Below are 14,144 nucleotides of genomic sequence, written 5' to 3'. Positions count from 1 at the left end.
TCATTTATGAGGATCTGGATTACATTTCACATATCAGATATACATGTTTTTATTTATTTAAAAACTGTAACAATACATGGATGAAACTGGAACATATTCTTCTTAGCAAAGTATCTCAAGAATAAAAGAAAAAGTATCCAATGTACTCAGCCCTACTATGAAACTAATTTATAGCTTTCATATGAAAGCTATAACCCAATTATTTTTTTTTTTTTTTTTTTTTTTTGTAGAGACAGAGTCTCACTTTATGGCCCTCGGTAGAGTGCCGTGGCGTCACACGGCTCACAGCAACCTCCAACTCCTGGGCTTAAGCGATTCTCTTGCCTCAGCCTCCCGAGCAGCTGGGACTACAGGCGCCCGCCGCAACGCCCGGCCATTTTTTTTTTTTGGTTGCAGTTTGGCCGGGGCCGGGCCCGAACCCGCCACCCTCGGTATATGGGGCCAGCGCCCTACTCACTGAGTCACAGGCGCCGCCCGCTATAACCCAATTATAACCTAAGAATATGGGGAAAGGGTAAAGGAAGGGAGAGGGAGGATGGGTGGAGGGAGGGTAATTGGTGGGACCACACCTATGGTGCATCTTACAAGGGTACATGTGAAACTTACTAAATGTAGAATATAAATGTCTTGACACAATAACTAAGAAAATGCCAGGAAGGCTATGCTAACTAGTTTGATGGAAATATTTCAAATTGTATATAAAACCAGCTCATGGTATCCCATGATTGCATTAATGTACACAGATATGATTTCATAATAAATAAATAAATAATAAAAACTGTAATGACAGAACAACATAAATTTTTAGATGTACTTACCAAATATTAACCTTTCAAAAACCTCTGAAGCACAAATTTATTTTTTGTACATTTCAAATGAAGGTTCCACTCCAGGAAATGCAGTAAGTAGATGGCAATGAATATTTGTGGAAAGAAGGAATTTCTAGGCCCATATCTAAATTGCATGTAATGTGTCATCAATTGGGATATTTTTAGTTTGTCCCTCTGTTTGTGTGTGTGCACGCGCATGTGTGTGTGATGGAACCTCAGATGTCTTCTCAGCCCTTGTCATAAGAAGGCAACAGCAGTGAATTGTGTAAAGAGGTATGTGGGAAAGATGGCTATCTTTTCTAATTTTTAGGCTTACGATAATGAGACATGCACTTCTGTGTTGACTAGACTGAGAATTTTTAGTTTTATGACAAAGAACTCAAAACTTGGGTTTTCTCAGAGTAACTTTCATTAAGCAGAAAATTAGCTAACAGTAAGTAAAAAGTGATTATTTTTAAATAATGTGCAACTGAAAACTGTAATGGCTGGTGATTTTGTTCTTTAAATGATTTTGTTTGTGGTTCATGTAATAGGTCACAAATCACAGTGCTCCTTCACTAGGCCTGAATTTCCCCGGTGCCACTGAATGACGAGTTTTAGAAAATGCAAAAACTGCTGGATGGCTGACTCATTATATGTCAAGCAGCTTGTACATTCAGATTACAGTATGTGGGAGTAGGTGCTGTGTACACACAAAAGCAAAATCCCAATGCCTTGGAATCATCGCCTCCCTAAGCATCTTATTTATAGCTAAACACCCAAAGGCTCACTGTGCCTACCACCCAGGAGGACAAATCATGTGTGTGTCGGTCTGTGATGCCTTTCAGATAGACTCTTTAAAAGTGTAGCCAGGAGTATTTCTGAATAATGAAGGTTTTTTTCCTAAAATACTTGAGGGTTTTCCTACAGCCTTGACTATCAGCTTTTGAATCCATTAAAGCCCTCACCACACAATGCATCTGTTTCAAAGAGGGTGGTATCAGAAAATTATTTTTCTGGAATGAATAACACAGTTTTAAAGTAATTGCAGAGTTTCTGAAGTTGGTTGGACTTAGGAGAATACAGGACAACTTGAACTAAAGGTGCTTAAAACCCTTGTAAAAGTTTTATGGTTCTTTCATGCTTTTGCTTTTGTGTTCTATAGCTGCAGAAAGACCTTGAGGGAGAGAAGAGGAAGCAAAATGTTATCAAAAGGAAAAAAAAATCTTACAAATGCTTCCTGGAGGGGAAACTATGAACTGGATTTTAATTTTCTTTTCTGTTTTTCAAAGAATGTTGCTGCCTATGAAAAATGAGGCCTGGAGGGAGGAGACAAGATGGCTGACTGAAGCCAGCTTTCCACAGACGCTCCCATTCAGAAGGAGACTTAAAGGACAAAAATTCAGCAAGTAACCTGGTGGATTTGAGCTGCACTAAGAGAGAAGGTTGTAGAACGCACATAAACCCCGCTGAGGCGAGCTGCGACCACAAGGATACAAACAAAAGGTACAAAATCCATCACCAAGCAGATGGGAGTCCCTTCCCCCATGAGAACACCTCAGAGTGCCCCACAAACAACCGGGCAGACTTCAAAGGCCCTCCCACTACACTCCATGGAAGAGACCCTCTAAAAACTGGACCTACCTCCCCTACTGGGGTGCCACGGAGTCCTCCTGACAGGCATAAAACTGTATAAACTGTATATGGTCTCTACCTGGAATTCTGAGCTCCCAGCACTCTTCTTCACTCACATTGGGGTCTGGAGGCCAGTCCCGGTCGGTCGGCGGAGAGGGGACTGCACCGGAGTGGCAGTTCCCTGAGGCACAGTGCAACAGTCGTCTTTTGGTGATAATACGGCCAGGCATAAAACTGTGTAGAGCTGTGTGTGTTCTCTGCCCCCAACCCCAGGCCTCCAGCACTCCCCGCACCCCCCTCTGCTCTCGCTCCAAGTTCTGGAGGCCTGTCCCCCACGGGTCCACACAATTGGGCGATTGCTTGAGGGGTGTAGAAAGTGCTGGGCTGCAGCCTGTCGGTGCAGACTCTGGGGTATGGAGCGGAGGGAGGACGATTGGCCGGAGGGGAGCTACACTGGAGCAACGGTTGCCTGAGCCATAAGGCAGCAGCCCTCTTTTGCTAGCAATATGGCTCACTACAGAATATTCTGAAGCCACACGCCCTGTCACCCTGGGCAACCAGAGACTCTGAGTTTGCCTGAGGCAACATAAACTTGCAAACCAGGGAAACTCCCAGGGCGGGGCTGACCCAGAGGTCTGCTTTACTAAACCAAAGACCCACCTGGCCCTAAGGGGATCGTCAGCCTATAGACAATACAAGAGCAAAGACAAGCTGATTTGAACTCAATTCAGCTTCTCTTCTGCAGGGGAAATGCAGAGTTGTTCGTTCTGTTCTGTCAGTAACATTAATCAGGGGTGAGACTGGACCTGAGTGAAAACACCTCACCCTTCATCTAGCGCCCGAGGTTGTCAGGCCTCACCTCCTCCTGCTGGAGAGAGGCAGAGCACAGTGGCCTGGCAGATTCAGGCAGGTACAAACTCCTGGAGTACCAATTCACTACAGGCAACTGGGTCAGCCAACTGCAGGGCTATCAGTGACTGGGTGTGAAGTGGTGCAAGGTGGGGAAGGAGGCAGCAACCTTCCCAGACTGATTTATAGGCTGGGTGGCTTTTCCTGACTCCACACAGCACTGGAGCAAGCCACACCAGAGTAGTCACCAGACCCCTGTGATCCAGTTCCCAGAGACCTCTTAAACTCTCTCACCTGAGACAGGTGCAGACTGAGACAGTTGATTTGGACATTTTTGAAGTGAACCAATCAACTGAGGACAAATCAGGTGGTGCCCTAGGTGCACAGTGGTAGGAAGGTTTGATTTTTCTTTTCCAATTGTTTGCCGGTGGGGGGGCGGGGTGACTTAATTGCTGATTTTCTCCACAGCTGAGACTTCAATCCAAAGTATCTGTTTCACTAGGGTGGAACAGAAACCAGCTGAAAACAAGGCAGAACCATTTAGCCCCACCACACCAGACCGGGCCCCAGTTTCACAGGCCACAACACTGTATGGGCCCTCAAAAAAGCCCCAGGGTAAAAATCAGAGGGAGTAAAACAACCATGGGGCGGAATCAGCGGAAAAACTCTGGTAACATGAATAACCAGAATAGATCAACCCCCCCAAGGAAAGATATGGCAGATGCAATTGAAGATCCCATTCATAAACAACTGGCTGAGATGTCAGAAAATGAATTCAGAATTTGGATTACAGACAAGATTAACAAAGTGGAATTAGGAATTCAAGGAGAAATTCAAAAGTTGTCTCAAGAATTTAACGAATTTAAAGACAAAACCACCAAAGACTTAGACACACTGAAGCAAGAATCTGCAGCCCTCAAAGATATGAAAAATACAGTAGAATCCCTCAGCAACAGAATGGAGCAAGCAGAAGAAAGGATTTCTGACATCGAAGCCTTTCAACACTCCCAAACTCTCAAAGAGGAAGAGAAATGGAGAGCAAAAATGGATCACTCACTCAGAGAGCTCTGGGATAATTCGAAGAAGGTGAATATCCGAATCATAGGAGTTCCAGAAACAGATGAAGTGGCCTCGCTGGGCACAGAGGCCCTTCTGCATGAAACTATGAAAGAGAATTTTCCAGACATGCCTAGAGATTCTGAAATTCAGATAGCGGACAGCTTCAGAACCCCAGCACGACTCAACCCCAATAAGACATCCCCAAGGCGTATCATATTTAACTTCACTAAAGTTAATATGAAGGAAAAAATCCTCAAAGCTGCCAGGAGAAAGAAAACCATTATCTTCAAAGGCAAGAATATTGGAATGACTGCAGATCTCTCTGCTGAAACTTTTCAAGCCAGAAGAGTGTGGTCACCGACTTTTAATCTCGTAAAGCAAAATAACTTTCAACCCAGGATCTTGTATCCAGCTAAACTGAGTTTCATTTATGATGGAGAAATTAAATACTTTAATGACATTCATATGTTGAAGAAATTTGCCATAACCAAACCAGCTCTTCAGGATATTTTCAGACCTATTCTCCATAATGACCAACCCAATCCTATACCACAAAAGTAAACTCACTCAGAAACTTTGGATCAAACTCCAACTTCCACACTGGCGAAAGGATTAAAAATGGCCACTGGACTTTTGAAAAACTCAATAACCAAAACTTCACCAGACTTATCAATATTCTCCATTAATGTGCTCGGCTTAAACTGCCCTCTAAAGAGGCATAGGTTAGCTGACTGAAAACAAAACTCAGGCCAGATATCTGTTGCATACAAGAGTCACATCTTAACCTAAAAGACAAAGATAGACTCAGGGTGAAACGATGGTCGTCCATATTTCAGACAAATGGTAATCAGAAAAAAGCAGGTGTTGCAATTTTATTTGCAGATACAATAGGCTTTAAACCAACAAAGTAAGGAAGGACAAGAATGGTCACTTCATATTTGTTAAGGGTAACACTCACTATGATGAGATCACAATTATTAATATTTATGCACCCAACCAGAATGCACGTCAATTTATAAGAGAAACTCTAACAGACATGAGCAACTTGATTTCCTCCAGCTCCATAATCGTCGGAGATTTCAACACTCCTTTGGCAGTGTTGGACCGATCCTCCAACAAGAGGCTGAGCAAAGAAATCATAGATTTAAACCTAACCATCCAACATTTGGATTTAGCAGACATCTACAGAACATTTCATCCCAACAAAACTGAATACACTTACTTCTCATCAGCCCATGGAACTTACTCCAAAATCAATCACACCTTAGGTCACAAGTCTAACCTCAGTAAATGTAAAGGAATAGAAATTATTCCATGCATCTTCTCGGACCACCATGGAATAAAACTTGAATTGACTAACAACAGGAATCTGCATACTCATACAAAACATGGAAGTTAAATAACCTTATGCTGAATGATAGCTGGGTCAGAGATGACATTAAGAAAGAAATTGCGAACATTTTGGAACAAAACGACAATGAAGACACGAACTATCAGAACCTCCGGGACAGCGCAAAGGCAGTTCTAAGAGGGAAATTTATAGCACTGCAAGCCTTCCTCAAGAGAACAGAAAGAGAGGAAGTTAACAACTTAATGGGACATCTCAAGCAACTGGAAAAGGAAGAATATTCCAACCCCAAACCCAGTAGAAGAAAAGAAATAACCAAAATTAGAGCAGAATTAAATGAAATTGAAAACAAAAGAATAATACAACAGATCAATAAATCAAAAAGCTGGTTTTTAGAAAAGGTCAATAAAATAGATAAACCTCTGGCCAACCTAATCAGGAAAAAAAGAGTAAAGTCTCTAATCTCTTCAATCAGAAACAACAAAGATGAATAACAACAGACTCCTCAGAAATCAAAAAAATCCTTAATGAATATTACAAGAAACTTTATTCTCAGAAATATGAAAATATGAAGGAAATTGACCGATACTTGGAAGCACATCACCTTCCAAGACTTAGCCAGAATCAAGTGGAAATGTTGAACAGGCCCATATCAAGTTCAGAAATAGAATCAACCATACAAAACCTCCCTAAAAAGAAAAGCCCAGGACCAGATGATCCCAGTCTGAATTCTACCAAACCTTTAAAGAGGACTTAGTACCTACATTACTTAACCTGTTCCAAAAGGTAGAAAAAGAAGGAAGACTACCCAACACGTTCTATGAAGCAAACATCACCCTGAACCCTAAAGCAGGGAAAGACCCAACAAGAAAAGAAAACAATAGACCGATATCACTAATGAATATAGATGCAAAAATATTCAACAAGATCCTAACAAACAGAATCCAGCTACACATCAAACAAATTATACATCATGACCAAGTCGGTTTTATCCCAGGATCTCAAGGCTGGTTCAGTATACGTAAATCTATAAATGTAATACAGCACATAAACAAATTAAAAATTAAAGACCATATGATTCTCTCAATCAATGCAGAAAAAAGTTTTGATAATATCCAGCATCCCTTCATAATCAGAACACTTAAGAAAATCGGTATAGAAGGGACATTTCTTAAACTGATAGAAACCATCCACAGCAACCCACAGCCAATATCATGTTGAATGGAGTTAAATTGGAATCATTTCCACTCAGATCAGGAACCAGACAAGGCTGCCCATTGTCTCCATTGCTTTTCAACATTGTAATGGAAGTTTTAGCCACCGCAATTAGGGAAGAAAAGGCGATCAAGGGTATCCATATAGGGTCAGAAGAGATCAAACTTTCGCTCTTCTCAGATGATATGATTGTGTATCTGGAAAACACTAGGGACTCTACTACAAAACTCCTAGAAGTGATCAAGGAATACAGCAGTGTCTCAGGTTACAAAATCAACATCCATAAATCGGTAGCCTTTATATACACCAACAACAGTCAAGTTGAAAAAGCAGTTAAGGACTCTATCCCATTCACAGTAGTGCCAAAGAAGATGAAATATTTGGGAATTTATCTAACAAAGGACGTGAAAGATCTCTATAAAGAGAACTATGAAACTCTAAGAAAAGAAATAGCTGAAAATTTTAACAAATGGAAAAACATACCATGCTCATGGCTAGGAAGAATCAACATAGTTAAAATGTCTATACTACCCGAAGCAATATATAATTTCAATGCAATCCCTATTAAAGCTCCACTGTCATACTTTAAAGATCTGGAAAAAAACAATACTTCGTTTTGTATGGAATCAGAAAAAACCTCGAATAGCCAAGACATTGCTCAGAAATAAAAACAAAGCAGGAGGAATTATGCTACCAGATCTCAGACTATACTACAAATCAATAGTGATCAAAACAGCATGGTATTGGCACAAAAACAGAGAGGTAGATGTCTGGAATAGAATAGAGAATCAAGAGATGAATCCAGCTACTTACCATTATTTAATCTTTGACAAGCCAATTAAAAACATTCAGTGGGGAAAAGATTCCCTATTTAACAAATGGTGCTGGGTGAACTGGCTGGCAACCTGTAAAAGACTGAAAGTGGACCCACACCTTTCACCATTAACTAAGATAGACTCTCACTGGATCAAAGATTTAAACTTAAGACATGAAAGTATAAAAATACTAGAGGAGAGTGCAGAGAAAACCCTTGAAGAAATCAGGATGGGCGAGTATTTTATGAGGAGGACCCCCCCCCCCAGGCAATTGAAGCAGCTTCAAAAATACACTACTGGGACTTGATCAAACTAAAAAGCTTCTGCACAGCCAAGAACACAGTAAGTAAAGCAGGCAAACAGCCCTCAGAATGGGAGAAGATATTTTCAGGTTATGTCTCCGACAAAGGTTTAATAACCAGAATCCACAGAGAACTCAAATGCATAAGCAAGAATAGAGCAAGGGATCCTATCACAGGCTGGGCAAGGGATTTGAAGAGAAACTTCTCTGAGTAAGACAGGCGTTCAAAGTAATAATGGTCAAGATGGGAGGCTGATTAAGGGCACAACTCCCTTCACCGTAGCATCAATGAAAATGAAATACCTAGGAATATACCTAACAAAGGAGGTGAAGGAGCTCTATAAAGAAAATTATGAAATCCTCAGAAAGGAAATAGCACAGGAGATTAACAAATGGAAGAACATACCATGCTCATGGATGGGAAGAATCAACATTATTAAAATGTCTATACTTCCCAAAGTAATCTACGTATTCAATGCCATTCCTATTAAAATACCAACATCATACTTTCAAGATTTGTAAAAAATGATTCTGCGTTTTGTATAGAACCAGAAAAAAAAACCCATATAGCTAAGGCTGTTCTTAGTAATAAAAATAAAGCTAGAGGCATCACCATACCAGATTTTAGGCTGTACTACAAGGCCATAGTGGTCAAGACAGCGTGGTACTGGCACAAAAATAGAGACATAGATATTTGGAATCAAATAGAAAACCAGAAAATGAAGCTAACATCTTACAACCACCTAATCTTCAATAAACCAAACAAGAACATACCATGGGGGAACGATTCTCATTCAATAAATGGTGTTGGGAGAACTTGATATCCATATGTAAAAGACTGAAACTGGACCCACACCTTTCCCCACTCACAAAAATTGATTCAAGATGGATAAAGGACTTAAATTTAAGGCATGAAACAATAAAAATCCTCAAAGAAAGCATAGGAAAATCACTGGAAGATATTGGCCTGGGGAAAGACTTCATGAAGAAGACTGCCATGGCAATTGCAACAACAACAAAAATAAACAAATGGGACTTCATTAAACTGAAAAGCTTCTGTACAGCTAAGGAGACAACATCCATAGCAAATAGACAACCTACAGAATGGGAAAGGATATTTGCATATTTTGAATCAGACAAAAGCTTGATAACTAGAATCTATAGAGAACTCAAATTAACCCACATGATAAAGCCAACAATCCTATATATCAATGGACAAGAGGCATGAATAGAACGTTCTCTAAAGAAGACAGATGAATGGCTAACAAACATATGAAAAAATGTTCATCATCCCTATCTTTTAGGGAAAGGAAAATCAAAACCACCCTGAGATACCATCTAACCCCAGCAAGAATGACTCACATCACAAAATCTCAATACTGCAGATGCTGGTGTGGATGTGGAGAGAAGGGAACACTTTTACACTGCTGGTGGGACAGCAAACTAGTACAACCTCTGGAAGAAAGTATGGAGAAACCTCAAAGCACTCAAGCTAGACCTCCCATTTGATCCTGCAATCCCATTATTGGGCATCTACCCAGAAAGAAAAATATTCTTTCATCATAAGGACACTTTCACTAGCTTGTTTAATGCAGCTCAATTTACAATTGCCAAAATGTGGAAACAGCCTAAATGTCCACCAACCCAGGAATGGATTAAGAAGCTGTGGTATATGTACACCATGGAATGCTATTCAGCCATTAAAAAAATGGAGTCTTTACATCCTTTGTATTAACCTCGATGGAAGTGGAAGACATTATTCTTAGTAAAGCATCACAGAATGGAGAAGGATGAATCCTATGTACTCAATTTTGATATGAGGACAATTAATGACAATTAAGGACACGATGTGTGTGGGGGAAGTGGAGAACAGAGAGAGAAAGAAAGAGAGAGGAGTGGGGAAAGCAAGCGCAGAGAGAGGGAAGGAGGGGGGAGGGGGGCTTGTTGTATACCACACTTTTGGGGCAAGACACGATTGCAAGAGGGACTTTGCCTAACAAATGCAATCATTGTAACCTGGTTTTTTGTACCCTCAATGAATCCCCAACAATAAAAAAAAAGAAAATTTTTATTGAATAAAAAATTTTGGTAAAGAGAAAAAAAAGAAACAAATGAAAGGAAAAGGTGCTGGATTTTATCAAATGCTTTTTCTGCATCTATTGAGAGGATCATATGGTCTTTGTTTTTGCTTCTGTTGATATAGTAAATAATGTTTATGGATTTACATATTTTAAACCAGCCTTGCATCCCTGGGATGAAACCTACTTATCATGATGTATGACATATTTGATGATAAACTGTAATCTATTGGCTAGGATTTTGTTGAGAATTTTTGCATCTATATCCATTAGTGAAATGGGTCTGAAGTTATCCTTTTTAGTTGGGTCTTTTACTGGTTTGGGTATCAGTGTGATGTCTGCTTCATAGAACATGTTGTGAAAGATTCCTCCCTCCTCAATTTTTTGGAATAATTTCTACAATATAGAAGTAAGCTCGTCTTTGAAGATTTGATAAAATTCTGGTGTGAAGCCATCCTGACCAGGGCATTTTTTTTTTTTTTTTTGGTTGGGAGGTTTCTTTGTTTGTTTGTTCACAAACAAAAAAAAGTCAGTCCCTGAAATTGGTCTGTTCAGGAGATCTATTTCTTCCTGACCAAGTCTAGGGACAGGGTGTGATTCCACATATTGATCCATTTCCTTCACATTGTCAAATTTCTGGGTATAGAGTTTCTTGTAGTATTCAGAGATAATCTCTTGTATCTCTGTGGCATCTGTTGTTATTTCCCCTTTATCGTTTCTGATTGAGGTTCAGAGATTTTACTTTTCTATTTCTAGTTAGTCTAGCCAAAGGTTTATCTATTTTTTTTTTCAAAAAACCAACTCCTTGTTTCATTAATTTTGTGAATGATTCTTTTGTTTTCAATTTTTTGTGTGTGTGTGGTTTTTGGCCGAGGCTAGGTTTGAACCCACACCTCCAGCATATGGGACCAGCGCCCTACTCCTTGAGCCACAGGCGCTGCCTTTTTTTTTTTTTTTGTAGAGACAGAGTCTCTAGGGTGCCGTGGTAACAGTAACCTTCAAATCCTGGGCTTAGGCAATTCTCTTGCCTCCGCCTCCCAAGTAACCGGGACTACAAGCACCTGCCACAACACCTGGCTATTTTTTTGTTGTGGTTTGGCCAAGGCTGGGTTTGAACCTGCCACCCTCGCTATATGGAGCCAGCGCCCTACCCACTGAGCCATAGACGCCACCCCTTTTGTTTTCAATTTCATTAATCTCTGATTTAATTGAGGATATTTCTTTTCTTCTGCTGGGTTTCGACTTAGATTTTTCTTCTTTTTTCAATTCCATAAGATGGCTTGTGAGTTTCTTGATGCACTCTCTTTCTGTTTTTCAAATGTAGGCTTCTAAAGTGATAAATTTTCTTCTCAGGACTGCTTTTGCTGTATCCCACAGGTTTGATAGCTTGTGTCTTTGTTGTTGGTGTGGTCAAGGAAGTCAACAATTTCCTCTTTTATTTATTCCTGCACCCAACTATTATTCAGCATAAGGTTGTTTAATTTCCATGTCTTTGTGTGAGGATGAATGTTTTTGTTAGAGTTGAGTTCCACTTTTAGTGCCTTGTAGTCTGAGAAGATGCAAAGTAAAATTCCAATTCTTTTGATTTTGTTGAGGTTTATTTTGTGTCCTAGGCTATGATCAATTTTGGAGAATGTTCCATGGAACAATGAGAAAAATGTATAATCTTTATCTTTGGGAGGGATGGAGAGTGTTCTATATACATCTATCAAGCACGGTTGTTCTAGGGTCTCATTTAAATCTCTTATATCTTTGGTTAATTTCTGTTTAGAGAATCTCTCCAGCTCTGAGAGAGGGAAATTAAAATCCCCTGTAATCATGGGGTTATGGGATATCATATTGCTCAGACTAAGTAAGGTCTGCTTCAAGAATCTGGGAGCATTTAAATTGGGTGCATAAATATTTAGAATTGAAATGTCTTCTTTTTGTATTTTTCCCTTGACCAATATGAAGTAGCCATCACTGCCTTTTTTGACTTTAGTTCCTTTAAATCCACAGGTATCTGAAAATAAGATTGCAACCCCTCTTTTCTTCTGAATTCCGTTTGCCTGAAAAATTGACTTCCATCCCTTAACTCTGAGTTTTAATTTGTCTTTTGATGTGAGGTGTGTTTCCTGAAGACAGCAAATAGATGGCTTGTGTTTTTAATCCAATCAGCCGATCTATGTCTCTTTAGTGGGGAATTCAAGCCACTGACATTTATTGAGATAATTGATAAGTGTGGGAGCATTCTATTCATCTTATTTTGTGAAAGTCCATTGCTTAGTTTTGTCTTTTGCATCATTGTGGAAGCTACGTTCTGTCCTTTAATTTCTGGGCATTTACTTTGCTGAAGGTCCATTGTGATGGTCAGTGTGTAGAACAGGGTTGAAGTATTTCCTGTAATGCTGGTCTTGTTGTGGCAAACTTCCTCAGTGTTTTCATATCAGTAAAAGACTTGATTTCTTCATCAATTTTAAAGCTTCACTTAGTGGGATATAGAATTCTGGACTGGAAATTGTTCTGTTTAAGTAGATTAAAGGTAGATGACCATTGTCTTCTTGCTTGAAAAGTTTCATTAGAGAAGTCCGTGGTCACCTGGATAGATTTGCCCCTGTAGGTCAGTTGATGCTTACTCCTGGCAGCTTGCAAGATCTTTTCTTTTGTCTTGACTTTAGATAGATTCATCACAATGTGTCTTGGAGAAGCTCTATTTGAGTTGAGTCGACCAGGGGACCAATATCCCTCTGAAAGGAGTATGTCAGAATCTTTGGTGATATTTGGGAAATTTTCATTTATAATATTCTCTAGAATGGCTTCCATTCCTCTGGGACATTCTTCTTCCAGGATACCTATAACTCATATGTTTGAACGTTTCATAAAGCCCCATAATTCTGTCAGTGAATGTTCTGCTTTCTCTCTCTTTTTTTCTGCCTCTTTAACTATCTGAGTTATCTTAAGAGTTTTGTCCTCTACCTCTGAGATTCTTTCTTCTGCATAATCTAATCTGTTATTGATACTTTCTATTGCATCTTTAAGTTCCTTAATTTTTTTTTTTTTTTGCTATCAATAAGAAATTTACTTGTTTTAAAAAAATCCAAATGCTGGCATTGTCCAGAAAAATTTCACAGGTTTATTGATAATTGTTATAAAGTTGAACTGCTGAAATTTGTTCACTGAAACATTTTGTCTTGCATTAATGCTGCACATCTCCGCATTTTATATTAAAAACTCACGCACAAATGAAAATGGAAAAACCGCCAATACCTGATTTCTGTCACCTACTTTTCCAGGAGCAATCATATACTTAAGTATCTTTTGACCCCATGGGTAAAAAAAAAAAAAAAAAATCTAACCTTCAGAACTACCAATAACAGGAAGAAGAGAATTTTTTTTTTTGATAATGAAATGTTTTCCCATCATAGTGGGATCTTAAGCATGTTCTCCACATATGCAGCGTGCTAGCTGGATGTCTTTTGGCATAATTGTTACGCGTTTGGCATGGATAGCACACAGGTTGGTGTCTTCAAAAAGGCCAACCAGATAGGCCTCACTCGCCTCCTGCAAAGCACCAATAGCTGCGCTCTGGAAGTGCAGATCTGTCTTAAAGTCCTGAGCAATTTCTTGCACCAGATGCTGGAAAAATTCTGATAACATCTTATTTCACGTAGTGTCACAGTACCAGGCCTGTAGGGATGAGGTTTCTTCACCCCTCCAGTAGAGGGCGCACTCTTGCGAGAGGCTTTTGTAGCCAGTTGCTTCCTGGGTTCTTTACCACAGGTGGATTTGCAGGCAGTCTGCTTTGTACGAGCCATGGTATAAAGACCTCCTTACTTACACCCCTTCTTCTTCGGCTGGAGCTTGGGGAGCTAGAGGCGGCTGGTGTTAGACAGTGATGGTGGCGCAGCGGTGGCTGTGAACATAATTCTAAGTTCCTTAATTGACTGCTTCAGTTCCTTCAACCCTGCTATATCCTTTCTATATTCTTCATATCATTTATCTCTTATTTGATTCTGTTTTGGGATTTCCTTTTGGCTGTTTTCCAGTTTTTCAGCA

At 39.8% G+C, this 14,144-nt stretch overlaps 1 pseudogene; it reads right to left on the bottom strand.

The window, feature by feature from the left end:
- Positions 1-13,520: 13,520 nt before the first annotated feature.
- LOC128578207 (histone H3.3A-like) lies at positions 13,521-13,903 on the bottom strand (annotated as a pseudogene).
- Positions 13,904-14,144: the final 241 nt, after the last annotated feature.

This window comes from Nycticebus coucang, chromosome X, assembly GCF_027406575.1.
Source record: "Nycticebus coucang isolate mNycCou1 chromosome X, mNycCou1.pri, whole genome shotgun sequence".
NCBI lineage: Eukaryota > Metazoa > Chordata > Mammalia > Primates > Lorisidae > Nycticebus > Nycticebus coucang.
The sequence above is the reverse complement of the archived record's forward strand: the minus strand, read 5'-3'. Positions and strand labels throughout refer to the sequence as shown.